The following is a 15,447-nucleotide window of genomic DNA, read 5'->3' as shown; positions in this document are numbered from 1 at the left end:
CTGAGCAAGGAACAATTAACAATAACAACATGCCTTGCCTCCCGGGAGGGGTCTCCCCAATCCAGGAAGAGACTAATTCTTCTTTCATTCAACAAATTCATGGGAAATGTTGCTGCAAGAATAGAAAAAAGCCAACGTTAATAACAGCAGAGAAGTGGGCTGGGGATTTAGCTCAGTGGCATAAGTGCCTGCCTTGTAAGCAGGCAGTCCTGAGTTCGATCCCTGGTACCGATAAAAAGGAAAAAGACAAAAAAAAAAAAAAACAAAAAAAAAAAAAAAAAAAAAAACAGCAGTGAAGGCACATGAATAAAGTATCCCTTTGAAAATCTATTTCTTGAGTGGCTATCTCTAAAGCCACGGAGAGCACATAATTGATAAAAGACTTTATAGTAATTTTCATTTAAGCATAAAAAGTAACCACAAAGCCTCACTTTTTGCCTTCTCCCTCCAACAAACCTCAACAAACACTTCCCTCCTCCTGGACCACCTGCAAGACACACACGTGACACACTCATATCTGCCTGGTGCTATGCAAGGTTTGTGCTTCGTCCTTCTCTTTCTATCCATTTCTGTCTTCCAGACACAGGAACCCACACTTCTGGCCTTCCCTTCTCCTACTCTCCACAACAATAAGGAAAAGGATGAAAGGTAACTACAGGAATATTAACTATGGTGCCATTGCACTTAAATAAACAGTTTTTATATTTCACAGACCTCGTCAAATTTTCGTCATGGCAGAAAGTGAAAACCCAGTAAGTATTAGCCAACTTCTTTTGAAAAGGCAGCAATACACATTTTGGAGAAACACAGCCAGCTACAAAACAGGGCCATTATTGTGCTTTTCCTTGAAAATATAACTCAGGCCTTCACATAATTGCATGTTTTTAAGGCAAATTTGGAACACAAAGCAGAGAAAACATATGTCCCTTCTGGGTACTCCTGTGCTTGGCAGGACTTGAAAATTCCTAACTACCAACGACAGCAAGTCGCATTGTGTCACTAAAAAGCTTGAATGACTTGTTTTCCTACAAATAAAAACAGAGGGAAAAGCCTGACTATTCTATATCCAAACAATCATAGCTATATGGTGACAATCATAAATAATTCAGTCTGCGATTGTGGATACAACTTTTAAAGATATTATCTACTGCCAAATGATGCATTTTGTTTCACTCAAATACAATTTCGAAGAAAACTACCTGAATAATTCCCTAATATGCTATATTAAAAGGACTTCATGGAGCTATGATTCTGCTGATCCTTACACTGCAGTCTCCCCAAAGCAAGTGGGCTTTATGAGGAGAGTGGCTTTCTCATAAGGGTTCATTTGCCTGCTGGTTCTCATCTGCGTTGCAAATTAGCTCTCGTACTGTTACAACCCAGCGTTTCTTTGCTTCTCATTGTAAGTCTCCTCTGTCAGGGTGGTTTACAGATAATTTCTCATCTAGGACAGGGGAATTGACTAATTAATTGAATAAAGTATCCCTTTGAAAATCTATTTCTTGGCTGGGGATTTAGCTCAGCGGCATAAGTGCCTGCCTTACAAGCAGGCAGTCATGAGTTCGATCCCCGGTACCGATAAAAATGAAAAAAGACAAAAAAAAAAAAAAAAAAAAAAAGAAAATCTATTTCTTGAGTGGCTATCTCTATAGCTTCAGAAAAAAAACACAATCTAGTGGCCTTAAGATTTTAAAACAGAGAGTAACAGAGGGTCTGGGGTGATCCTCTGGACTGAAATGCAGAGGAGTCTGATGAAGAGGAAAAAGAGGTGGCTTCAGAGGGTTCTGCAGTGAACCCACATCACCCCCACAATGTGGATCTGAAATGTGCCCTGAAGGTCTCTGTGTTGAAGGCCTGGTTTTCAACCTGGTGGTGCTATTGGGAGGCTGTGGGGTTTTTAAGAGGAAAGGGCCTAGTGGAAGTTAGGTCATTGGGGACTCTGGGGACTGGGCCCTTGAAGGGCACACTGGGATCTTGGATCCCTTCTTTCTCTCTCTTTGCTTCCCCAACAGGGCTCCTGCATTACATGGTCCCGCTGGGATGCTGTGCTGTGCTGTTACAGGCCTGAAACCACCATACCAACAAATTGTGCCCAAAACCTATGAAACAGTGAGCTAAACAAACTTTCCTCTTTTAAAATTGATTATCTTAGCAGTTTTAGCACAATTGTCACAGCAATTGTGAAAACACTGGTGTAAAAACAGAAACAAAACAGAAGATCATCAGACCACCAAGGGAAGAAGGGTAAAAAATCTTCTGGGGCCTGGAAGATGATACTGGTGACTTTCAAGAGCAAAATAAATTTAGGTATTAAAAAAAGTCTTTTCAGAGCTGGGTGAGGTAGCACATGCCGAAATCCCAGCACTTGAGGGGCTGGGGCAGGAAGATCACCACAAGTTTGAGACCAGTCTGGGCTACCTAGTGAATTCAAGAAGAGCCTGAATTATGTGGTGAGATCCTGTCTCAAAAAAGAAAAAAAAAAAGTCTTTTTAATTCAGGCATAATAGCCTTCTAAGAGGGTCCGGCAGGAGGATCGTAAGTGTGAGCCTAGCCCAGGCAATTTAACAAGCCTCAAAGTAAAAGATAAAAATGGCTGAAGATGTAGCTCAATTCCTTCTTGCTGCCACCTGTGACTCTTGCTCTTGTTAGGCCAAGAAAGGAAAAAAGCTTTAGTCACTCTTTCTGGAGTTCTAGTCATATGTTGAAATCAGAATCTGAGAAGATCAATAGTCTGGTGAGAAGATCAGTCAAAACAATTAAACCTTACTGCCAATTGTAGTAAACTGAACAAATGGCCCATGTTCTTTGTCATGTAGTTTTCAACACCTTTGTGTTGGTTACTTTCGTTGCTGGAACAAAATGCATGACACCCAAAATTAAAGAAGTATTTAGCTCATAGTTTTTTAGAGATTTCAGTCCATAATCGGTTGGCTCCAAGGCAGAGTGGCATGGCAGAGGGCAATGATTTATGGTCGCAGAAGACAGCAAAAGCAGCAAGAGCCAAAAGGGCGGAGCATGAGAGAAGACTCTTTCTGTCCTTTGTATTGCCTGTAGGCTACCTGCCCTAGAATGGATGTAGCGTTCACACCCATAATCCCAGCATCAGACCACAAATCAATCACAAGCCTGCCCCCATGACTGCATGAGACTTTGGGGGGACATCCAGACACAAACCATAACACCCTCCCACTCTGACTCTGGGCTTAGTTTTGGTCAGGGAAAAATGAGAAAATGTGATGGAAAGAGCCATACATGGTGAGGGCAGAATTCAACATGCACTGTTGTTCATGCCATTGGCCTGAGAACACGCCTAGGCTAGTCCACTTGAAGGTGACAGACACAAACAGCAGGCCAAATTACCCTAAACATCCCAGCCGAGTGAATCTCATATCAGCCAATAGCCTGCTGGTGTTCAGATGTGGAAGCCAACCAAACAAATAGAGCTCTCAAGATAACTCTGGGAAATGTGAGAAATAGATGGTTATTGCCATCTGACAGTGAGCTTTTGTGGTGGTTACACTTCATTACCATGACAACAGATGCACTACTAACTCACGTACACTAGTTGGTTCCACCACAGGCACACTGAAATATCATCCCTGCCAATGGTAGGTACTATAAATCATGACTTCCAAACTTTCTTTTATGTCACTATCCTCAGTAAGAACCTGTTAAACATATACATACACATGTATGCTGTATATAATATATATTATATCTATAGGCACATACATGCACTAGTTTGTGAAACACTATTTACCATTAATATGTACAATATATTCTGTTATTTTGTTCTGTTCTATTCTACTCTATTCCTTTCTACTATTTCCTTTTTCTCTCCCTATACTGGGTTTACTATCTATTAGACTGATTTCATGACCTACAAGTGGGCCAGGACTTGTTCTTTGACAATCACAGCACTGTCTGTCATAAGACTTTGTTGATTTCCATTGAATCAGAACAATCTTACATTACAAACTCTGAGTTTGCTTCTTTAATTCCTGGCTCCTGGCTCTAACCTCCTCCCCCAAGACTTTAGGGACTGCCAGTGACTGCACCTTCAAGCACTACTTGATGAGTTGCTATTCATAGCTCCAGAACTAGAAGCATCTTTAACAGTGCTGCCTACAGTGGCCGCCTGCCCGCGCTCAGTGTCAGACCTGCGCTTAGAAGCAGGAATGCCCTGAGTCTTCCCAGGCCAGCAGCAGCGAGGTGAGAAGAAGGTGTCATACACTGTTCATTGCTGGCTGTCTTTCAGGCACAGAGTCTGCCATGCAGCAGATCCTCAAAGCAAACCTGCTTAAACAGAACTGAAATGGCTTCCTGCTTCCAAGTGTTAGTTTATCTCTGAGGGAAAGAAATTTAACATGGTTTCCAGCTTTAAAAGTCTAAGTATCATCAACCAGATCTGACTGCCTGCATGGGTAGGAGTTGTGGTCTGGATATGATTTGTCTCCCATAGGCTCATGTGCTAGAAATCTGGTCCCAGTGTGGCAGTGCCAGGTGGTGGAAGCTTTAAATGGCAGAGCCAAGTGGGTCATAGGAGCTCCAATTTCATTAATAGACTAGTGCTGTTTTCCAGGAGTGAGCTGGGCCTTGTGATAAGATTAGTCCCAGAGACAGTGTGTTATTATAAAGCGAGGTCAACTCACATTGTCAGCCTCTTATAGGTAGCTGCTTCCCTTTCTCTTTCACTGCCACATTATGATGCAGACAACAGACACCTGGGACACAGTGTCTGGGTTTCCAGCCACCAGAATTATGAGCCAGATAAACCTCTTTTCTTTATACATTATCCAGTGTCAGGTATTTTGTTATAGCAGTATGATGCATGCTAAAACAGAGGCACACCCACTACTACATGTGGTGCTTTAACTGTGTCAAAAATAGCCCCCTACCGATGGATGCTGTCCCTACTGACAATGCCAGCTGGCCCACTTGCAGCTACTTTTCTAGGCACTGAGTACACAGCCTCATTGAAATGCAGTAGTGTCTACGATGGTAAATGTAAGACATTGTCAGTCTATTCTACCAGACTAAGAAAAAACTTCTATAACTTCCTGGGAGCAGGTCATGAAGGAGGGCATACTACATGAAGGGCTGGCTCAGGGTGATGGGGGAACAAATTTAGAGTCTACAGAAATGAAAGGACTATGGATACATTGGTGGGAAACTCACAGCAGCTCACACATCCTGCTGCCTATTCCCTTCTCTGGGCTTCTTCCCACTGTCTTTCAGAAAAGACACGAGTGGAAAAACAGATGCCTTCCTCTCCTACACTCAAAGCCAGTATTCTGCTCTGTCAGCAACCCTGGCTCTTACATATTCTAACACAAAGTAAAAATAGATGCTATGTACCTAATTCCCTGTGGGTAATTTAAATATGTACCATTTTTAGACTATCGCTTTTTCTTCGAAGTGGAATCATTCCACATTCTCCTGCAGAGTTCAGGCTTGCACCAGCTCATATCTGCCTCATGTGGAAATTTCTAATCATGTTACCATTCTGAGATGGCAACAAGGGGTCCAGGCCTCACACGCCCCTGCCAAAGCTGTCAGTCATAAGTGACATGGCGGGGAGAATGGCAGTACCAAACTTATTGTTAATGTAATTAGCAAAGGCTAATGACCCATCCTTGGTTAATCCTGTATCTTAGCTATGGTGAATAATAGTGATATAAACATAGACAAGCATATGTATCTTTGAGATTCTGATTTTGATTCTTTGAGGATACCCAGGGATAGAATTGCTGGATTATATAATAGACCTATTTTTAGTTCTTTGAGGAATCTCCATAAAAGTTTCAGTTGTACAAAATGAATTAGTTCTAAAGGTCTGCTATGTAGAGCAGTATGGCACCTAGGGTCAACAACACTGTATTGTGCACTAAAAATTTAACAATAAGGGGAGTCCCATATTTTTCCTATCCCCAGAAAAAAGGGACATGAAGAAACTTAGAGAAAATGTATATGCCTATTTCCTTGATTGTGGTGATGGTTTCATGAGCATCAGTATATGTCTAAATTCATCAAATGTATATGTTATCCATGTACAGTTTACTGTACATCCATTAAATTTCAATAAAGCTTTTTAAAAACAAAAACCCAGGCTGGTTGTGAAAAACTGAAACAACCATGAAAGATGGCTCTGCCTTCTTCTGATGATTACCAAAACTTCATTTCATCCCTGAAGACAATGGAAAGGTTTGATGGGTGATGGGAAAGTTGCTGTAGAATGTACACGGATGCTTATATGCACTGACTTGAGAGATGACAGAGATTCCTGTTCCCATGAAGTTCCACCATGTGTGAGTCTCATCACATGAATGGAAAAGGTTGCATGATTCAAAACTCTAAGAGCAAAAGCTTCACAGTCTATGTCTGGTACTTGAGTTGGATCACATACTCTAACATTATCAGTTGTCTGAAATTATTTTGCATACCAGTAAACCAATTTCCTGACCATGCATTTTGCTTGCTGTTTTGGTTACTTTTCTCGTTACTGAGACAAAGTACCTGACACCCACAAGTTAAGGGAGGAAAGGTTTATTTAGCTCACAGTTTGTAGAGGTTTCAGTCCCTGGTTGCCTGGTTCCAAAGGAGGGTGGCAGGCAGAGGGGCACCGCAGAGGAGAAATAGTCCATGGCATGGCAGGATAAGCAGAAGGGAGCATCAAGCAGCAGCAGCAGTCTGTGTCTCTCTGTTATCCTTTCTAGGCTACCCGCCTTTAGGGTTGTGCCACCCACACCCAGGTTGGGCCTTCTCACTATCCATATCCAGTCTATTTTAAACCAGTCAGTGGGCTAATTTAGTAATCACACACAGTATCATACTCTTAACCTCAGCATCACACTCTTATCAATATAACACACCCTAGATCAAGCCATCTCCAAAAAGTACCATCTATGACCACATGAGGCTTTGGGGGAACATCTAGATACAAGCCATAACACTCACAGTATGAATATTCCAGCCAAAGGAAAACCCTTTTGAATATTACCCACATGGGGCATTAAGAGAAAAAGAACAAAACCCAATTTCTATCACCCTCACTGGTCAGCAGAAGTTCTATTCTTATATTTTAGGCCCCGTGTACTCCCATAAGCTGTGCGTCATGGTTTGTGTGTCTCCTCCAGGTGAGCAGTTCTGTGTTACACAGCCAGGGAAAAATTCTTGCCCAGACCTGAAGTCCCATATTAAATACCATATTCTCTTTGAGGCTTTCTTTGTCCCTGAATTCAGAGGTAATTTCTCCCTTCTTGTATTAGGGGATGAATATTTTGGATACAATTTTTTCTCTTTGCATTAGTCAGCTTTTCCATTGCTGGGACAAAATAGACAGCTTAATTAGACAAAGGGCTTATTTTGGCTCAGTTTCAGAGGTTTTGGTCCATGGTAGGTAGCTTCACATTAGAAACATCATGATAGAAGAGCATGGCAGAGGAAAGCTACTTGCTTCATAGCAGCCAGGAAGCAGAGAAAAAAACAAGATATACTCTTGAAAGGCACACCTCTAATGACCTACTTCTTCCAACTAGAGCCCACCTCCAATAGCTCTTTTAGCTACAAACTCATCAACGGGTCAGTGCCCTTAGTACATGAATTTTTGGCTCGTACTTTGTATTTAAGCTATAACATTCTCCTACTGAATTCTTGCTTCCTAAATACCAGTCATGAGTGTAATCTGCACTGATTTTGCTGTTTCTATTATTGACAGTATTTTTCTTCAACTAGCTGCTATGGTTTGGGTCTAGAGGTCCCCCAAAGTCTCCTGTAGTTAAAGGTGGAGCTTTCTCTGAGGTGGCTGGAGTATGCGATCTTGGAGTTAACAGTGTGTCATTACTAAATCAGTCCACTGGTTGGCTTGGCACTGCCCTGATCCCGACAGCCTTGATACAGTGAAAAAGAGGCAGGAGGATGCTGTTTTGTCCCTTGCTTTGCTATAGTCTGCCTGCCGTGAACTGTTCTCTGCCAAGCTACCCTGCATTGGAGGCAGCAGGTAATGGACTGAAAACTCTACAAACTGTGAGCTAAATAAACCTTCCCTCTTTTCACTTTGGATGCTGGGTATTTTGTTTCAGCAATGAGAAAAGTAACTAAAACAATAGTCTTGTTTATTTTATATACCACCTTCTTTATCCCCATTCTAAACAAGAGTAATCACGAAATCATGGATTTGATATTTTTTTATATTCTTAGCATGCATGAATACAAACATATTATTTTGTTTGGAATCTCACCATGGTACCAGTTAAAAACATCTCAGAGGAAAAACTGGAGTAACTGTATAAAATCTTCAGGGGTTAGATTTTGTTAAATTTGCTTTTTCTCTAAAGGCTTAGTTCATGGTATTGCTCTGGAAATGTTTGTTGAATTTAAACCAAGTGAAAAAGATCAGTTGAATTTATTTATACCCATAACATATTAGTATGACTGGTTTATTCAGAGGTAACTGTCACCTGGGAAAGAAAAGAATGGAACTAAAGGGAACTGGAGATTGTAAAGGAGCTGTGGCTAGACACGAGAAGGGGAGAGAAGCACGTAGAAGCCAGGTGGGCTGTAAGGGAGGCTCCGGGTGCTGTGCAGTGGGTGAGGGATGGTCACAGAGCAGAAAACCGCGAGACCTAGCAGGGAGGAGATTGCCACACATCTAACAGGGACTCCGGCTTCTCACTCTGTCATGAGTGGTGACAATCTCTTGGTTCTGCTTGGGATTACGGCCCAATGCTAGGGCTCTGGCTGAGAGAGTGCTCTGGGTATCTATTCAAGGCCCACTTTCCTTTCCTGGGCTCAGGCTTCTCTCAGGATCTGTGTGGTGCGGTGGTGTCCTGCCTGCTGCCAGCTCCCTGGCATCCACCCAGTGGCTGTGCATCTGCTGGTGGGTAAGGCAGGCCCGCAGCAGCCTGGCTAGGGGCTCTGTGTCCTGCATCCCTTGGTTGACCCATGGCCAATGCCCAGTGGGGTAAGTGTGAGCTCGAAGCACCACTGAGCCCCCCAGGATTGCCGCTGGTTTCAGGAGGCTGCGCACAGACATAATCCCATGAAGGTTCTCTGGGAGAACCTAGGGGCCCACCCCAACCTACCTGCCATTCCTCGGAGCAACTAAGCTACACTCTTGGAGGTGCCTTCAAAAGGCAGAAAGGACTCTTAGGGCATGGGGATGGGGTCTTTGCCTCAGTTGACCACTACAGAAAACATCAAGTTGAGCACCTCCCACCTTGCTATAAGAGAAAAAAACTAAGGGAGTAAGTGGACCCCCAAAACTCCCCCAAAATATCTTCAGTTCTCAACAGACAATATAATGAAGAAGCATAAAATATTAAGGCAAACTCTGTGAAAATGAAAGATTGTAATTAAATCAAGTTTACAACAAAGTGAATCTGACGCATACTTCATGATAATTTTTATTGTAGTTCATGGTAATTAGATTAAATGACAGGATGTTTAAGCAATAATCCTAATTACTGTTACTTTTACAACAGTGTAAGGGTGGCTGCTCAGAAAAATCCCTACAGGTGTCCGTGACTACTGTGTTCTCATTAGTGTTTCTGTCTTAAGCAAACAGAGGCAATAATGGATTTCAGATTTCTTTTCTCAGACACTGAGTGCTTTTGTATCTGTACTTAGAGAAATACCTGCTAATCTCTTACTTAAACTTTTTCAATTTTAAAGATCTTGCTGCTGCATCTTTTCGGAATACAGACTTTTGGGAGAAGCTCATCTCTTTCATTGCCAAATAAGGCCAAAGAATTTTGCAATCTTTTTATTTTGCCCATAATTTTGGGTCTGGGAAAAAGAAAGAAGAGGCAGGCTAGTTATCCCTTGAAGGGGAGAGCTGGAGGCTGTAACCTAGATTGTGATCTTGTTCCCATCATAGAGGAGCATGGCTGTCTTCCTGAGCCAGGCTTTCTGGATGATGAAGAAAAGAGCCCTCTTAGGAAGAAGGCTTGATGCACTTTGTTAAAACCTGGGTGCTGCTTTGACCCAGTGGGCAAGGAAGAAACACTATAGAACTCATTAAACCCTTTGGAGACTCTTGTATGCTCTGAAATTTTACTTCACTGGTTGCATAAAGTATTGCATTTATCTCTTTACGAATGGCAAGCCCTACACAAAAACAAGCCAACCTGGCTTTTCTGGGGTGAGGTGACGAGAAGGGAGGAGGACGGGAGGTTGACCGAATGGAGTCAGATCTGGACAGGTTGGGGTGTGACGAGAAGGAGGAATGACTTGGGAGAGTGGAACTCTAACTGCAGCATGTGGGAAATCAAAATTAGAGCAATGGGTCTCTGCAGGAAGGTGCCATTTGAAATGGAAACATGATAAATGCACCCCTTTATTTCCTTGGGCAACAGAGTGTAGAGGAAATGTTGTGTGGCTGACAATATTTAATTTTCCCCATCATGAAGTGGTGATCATCACAATGTCTACCTCGTTGAGTGAGTAAATGCTGTGTGTGTCTGGTATTTAGAAAGTAGAAGGCACACAGTAGGTGCTCCATGAATGTTAGCTATTGTTACAGTTTCTGTCTGGAATGTTCCCGAAATTATATTAAAGGCCTCTCCAGCAGGTGGTGTTACTGTGAGATGGTGCAATTTTTCAGAGGTGGAGCCTAATGGGACAAAGTTAGGTCATTGGGGTGCACCCCTGAGGACCCCTGGCCCTTCCTGGTAATGAGGTGAGTAGCTTTGTTCTACCACGCTGTCCCTGTGATGGCATGCCACCTCACCATGGGCCCTAAAATAACAGCCAGCTAACCATGGACTGGAATCTATGAAACTGGGAACTAAAATAAACTCCTTCTCCTTTTAAGCTGCTTACGTCAGGTATTTCGCCAGAGGGACAGAAAGCTATCATGATCATTTATTGTTACGATCATCATTGTTGTTGTTATCATTATTTAAGGCAAGACTGCCTCCAGTCTGTCCTACGAAAGGCTGGCCAGTGCCTGTGATTCTTCTATCCACAGCTGACTAGGTGACAGATAAAAGATAGCCACCTGTATGTGTCACCTGGAGGACATATCTACCTGAGAACTATCGAAAAGATGGGTTGGGCCAGTGCAAGCCTGTGTCTAAACTAGCACACTGGCAAAATGTCCGGAGCATGCTGGTGCAGCAGAAACAGACACAGTGTGTGAGCTGAGTTCTGGGAACAGGGGGAGTCCAGGGAAGCGATTTTGAGCTGTTTGTTTACGAATCTCTGAGGGCCAGCCCAAGCCATGCCTGCTCTAAGATCACCAGAACATTCCCTGTTCCTCTACCCGTAATCCCATCACAAAGCCGCTTGGCTTGTGCTACCTTGAGGGAGTTTGTAACACAAACAGCCAATATGAAGGAACCATCTGTCTCTCTGGTGAGGAGTTCACACATACTTTCTGTTTTCTTCTCTTTATTGTTCTGTCTCAGCTGTATTTTCTATAGTAACCCTGTATAATTTATAATTTTGTATAGTGAAATACTTATAACCAGGAAATAACCATCCACTTTAAAACCACTCATTCAATAATCACCTATTTTACAGTCAGTCATTCCCTTGCTGCAAGCAGGAGGAGGTATAGGAAATACTAGTGAACTCTAGGCCAGGGCTGTGCTTCTGGGGCTCCTTTACCTCTAAGCAGGTGACCATGGCCATGCTGCCTGGCTTTCTCAGCCTCAATCCCAAAGTGAGAAACTGGTTAAGGAACCTCTAGGCTCATTCCAAATGCTGTGCTTAGCAGAATCTGTTCCCCAATCCTACAGCTGGTCCCCAAAGTTGTTTACTCCAGAGTCAGATTTTGCTCCACACTGGAAGTTGAGCCTTGTTTGTTCGTTTGTTTTGTGTTTAAAAATGGGAATTGAACTCAGGACCTTGTGCTTGCCAGGCAGATGCTGTGTGGCTGAGCTGTATCCCCAGCCTAAGTTGTAAATAGGGGAGGGGCTGGTGGCAGCATTGTTGGAAACCTATTTAGTTCGCCATTCATTCTGTTACTTTGACCATTGTTATTATGAGTAAAGCCTATTGGTGAGGCCAGGGTGGGGATGTGCTTTCTGGAGAAGCCCTTAGAAGGATAAGAGTTTTCCAGGCAGATAAGAGGCTTCGCCTTCCAGGAAGTGATAGAATAAACAGAACGGTGCAGAGGCAGGAATGAGCTGGATGCTGATGGAGTCATGCGGTACCTTGCGGCCACACGAGGTTCTGATGCAAGCCAGGGAGGACCAGGAGATATCAACAAATTCTTGGGAGTGAGAGCCTCAGCGTATATTGTACTAGGGAGGCTGGATGTCGTCCTTAAGAAAATGAGAACCGCCTCAGCAAGGCATCTTTGATAGACAATTCCCTCTGCAGTATGGAGACATGGAGGGGACAGAGACCATTCGCAGGAGCCCAGAACAGACCCACAGCATGTCTGAATAAACACATGGTCTGAACCACATGGGTGGCTGCAGCAATAAGGTTCTGTGACTGGAACTGGGGAAGAGGAAGGAACGACTTGGGTTCTGATGGATGCAAATGGGAAAAGGGTCTCAGAAAAACAATACACAAAAGAAGACACGTGGTGTATAATAATTGAACCAAGGCTTCCTTTGAGACACCAGATGGAAAGATCCACCAGAAAACAAGACATTTTTCAGCAGGGTTGGGAAGGACTTCCTGGACCTCACAGTGGGACGAGGGCCCTCCCTGAAGGGAACCTCAGCATGCTGCTGTGCTCCTGGAGAGAAGTCAGCATTGGTGAAATCCATGTGCACAAGGGGCTGACCATCTGACCGTGATGGGCAAGCACAGTAGTTCAGAAGAGACTCAGCACAGAGAATGCAAGACAGGATCGGAGCGTGGCGGCAGATACTAGGAAAGATGAAGCAAGGAGATGTAAGCAGGAGGAAATGAGCGCAGAGAGTGAACCCCACAGCCGGGGCACTGGGGCTGAAGTGAGCCTCAGGTTTGAGGGTGGGAGTCCCACTGTAACCCAAAGGTCCGCGGCAGTTTTCCTGGCCACAGAATCTCTCCTCTGGCTGCCTGGCTGGCTCCTGATGTCAGTGTGCCCAACACTGCTCCTGTCTTGCTTCCCTTACGGCTTACCTAGCTTCCCAGGCTTTGACCTGGAAGTTCTTTTTATTCTTTTTCTCTCTCTGCTTGCCTGAAAGTATAACAGGCTGCCCAGACTCAGAAATTTAGTCATGATTTTCTTCTTTCTCCTCCTCCCTTTCCTTTATCCACTTAGTCCCCATTCATTATTAAAACTTTTTCAGTGGTTTTTCCACCAGGAAATAGCATGATTCAGGCTCCTTTGACAATGCATTTAAATTAGTATTGACCTATTTAAATGGAACCACCACGGCTTATTTTTATGCCTCCACCCCTCCCCCACCCCTCCTAATGAGACTTGCTGCTTGTGATCTTGCTTTCTGAGCTCTCTCCCCTCCCCCCTCATCACTCCCCGTGTCTTGCTCTTGTTTTCTTCTCAACATATGTCAGCAACCAGCACCCCTTCCGTCCTTCAGGGAAAGATGCATTGTGCCCAGTTCTCCGGTCACCAAGCAGCCAGCACCCTCCTGTGGGCCTGGGGTTGTGCCCTCCTCTGCTCTGGGCACCAGAGGCTATGGGTGGAGTTCTTTTCATCTGTTCTCCTCCGAGCTCCTCCACAAGCCTCCCGGAGCATTCCCCAGCCTGCTGCAACACAGACACAGGAGGGATAGCGAAGAAGGCCTGTGCAAATAGGGGTTTAAATAAAGCTAAGCAGTTCAGACAAGAACTAATCCAAGCCATCACAGAAGGGCACTTGTTTGGCGGCCAGATCAGAGTCAAGGCAAACGCTTGGGCTCCCTGGAATTGGGTCTGCAGAATGTGCTTACAAGGCTGGAAGACAGAGCAGCCTGTTTCAGATCACAAGCTGGCATGCCCTGGTTGCCCATGGCAACCCAGCTGTGCTGGAGTGCTAGCGTTTGTAAATGTGTGTGGGCTTAAAATTGTATTATTGATTCTGTCTGAAAGACGATAGTCTGATTTGTATATAGCTCTGAATAAATTACTCATTATCCTTTACAGCCATCAGAGTATGAGCTTCCCTCCTGTTTTCTTTTTTCCTTTTCTGTCTTTCTTCTTCTTTTTTAGAAAGAGACAGCAAATTGTGTCAGCAGATGTGAAATGAAATGTTTCCCATAACAACCATAGTAGAGAAATCAACATCCAGGGCACTCACCCGGAAAGCAGTCCAGCATTTCTGAATAAATAATGGATGGATTTGGAGTGATGGAACCTGCACTGGGTAATCTATTCCAAAGGGACTATAATTACAGTGGAGAATACTCAGGGACAGAGAGAAGAAAGCTTTCTGTTCATTTCTTCCCATGCATGGTTAAAGGGTAAGGATTGTCCCAGTCCTCACCCTCTCTGTGTCCATGTTCTTTGCCTTATAACTGAGGCTCCGCCCCCAAAAAGACATCAGATGTTGCCCTTGACCTCGGACTTGGTCTTGCACTTGCTTGAAATAATCTGAAAAAGTGGCAGCATGCCATGCCACTTCTGGGCCTAGAGTTAAAAAGCACAAGAGCCACCCTCTTGTGCTTTCATCATCTTTATGAGAAGACCATTCTTCAGGCAGCTCCTGCTCTTTCTGCTGGAACCCAAATGAATACCCATGGGGCAGAATCACTCCCATCAAACCCAACTAGACCGAGAATTTGAATTCCCCAGCCTGTACCCATCACTCCAGCCAAGCTACAGACTCCTGTAAAAGAAATGCTCATTGCTGTCCAGGTGGTTATCAAACAGCATTAGCTGACTGGACTCACCCTCCATCTTTCTTATATCCTGGGAGTCGGTGCTATGGTTCTGAAGATGGCTTATGCCCCCTCAGTAGTCCACTGTGGTTGAAGGTTCATCTGTAGAGTGGAGGCACTGGGATAGTTTGGAGGTGGGATCTTAGGTTACCGCGAGAGTAAGAGAGTTCACATGTGAACCGTTGGGTTCTGCTGAAAGAATTTTTATGAAGGGAATAAGTCTGGCCCTAGCCTTTCCCTGCTCTTGGTTCACGATGTAGTCCCTTGTTTGCTCCCACACACATTCCTGCCCTTGCTCTGTACACCGTGAGGTGATTCAGCCAAGGGCTGGCCTTGCTGAGACTGTGTTATGTTGTTCGGATTTTCAGATGCCACAATTGTGAGTCAATTTTTGCGTAATACCATTTCAGTTCTCTTTGGGTGTACCCTGGCATTGCTCCTGGAGCATCTGGAGCCCGAGGCATCTATGAGAAACTCCAAGCGCATCGCCATCCCCTACTTCCTCTGCTTTCACACGGTAGGAATGTTTTGGAATGGAAAGACAAATGCGTCATACTACTCAAAAAGTGCTGTGACCTTCCATCCCAGACAGATGCCTTCTTTGGAATGCCACACATATTACCCTCATGTTCTTTCCAACCTCCATGTTTTCATTCTTCAGCAATGATAGGACCTACATGAGTAA

At 44.0% G+C, this 15,447-nt stretch overlaps 1 long non-coding RNA gene across 1 annotated transcript in view; it reads right to left on the bottom strand.

Annotated features, from left to right (window-relative positions):
• The window catches only part of LOC134472047 (uncharacterized), a 35,476-nt gene extending 20,507 nt beyond the window's left edge, over positions 1-14,969 (bottom strand). Inside the window, exon 1 of the long non-coding RNA XR_010041871.1 lies at positions 14,775-14,969. This is a non-coding gene — a long non-coding RNA (uncharacterized LOC134472047). The remainder of the gene's footprint in view (positions 1-14,774) is intronic.
• Positions 14,970-15,447: the final 478 nt, after the last annotated feature.

This window comes from Cavia porcellus, unplaced genomic scaffold (genome assembly GCF_034190915.1).
Source record: "Cavia porcellus strain 051 isolate PalLab524CR breed Dunkin Hartley unplaced genomic scaffold, mCavPor4.1 scaffold_21, whole genome shotgun sequence".
NCBI classification, from domain to species: domain Eukaryota; kingdom Metazoa; phylum Chordata; class Mammalia; order Rodentia; family Caviidae; genus Cavia; species Cavia porcellus.
This window is presented reverse-complemented; position numbering and strand designations above follow the sequence as displayed.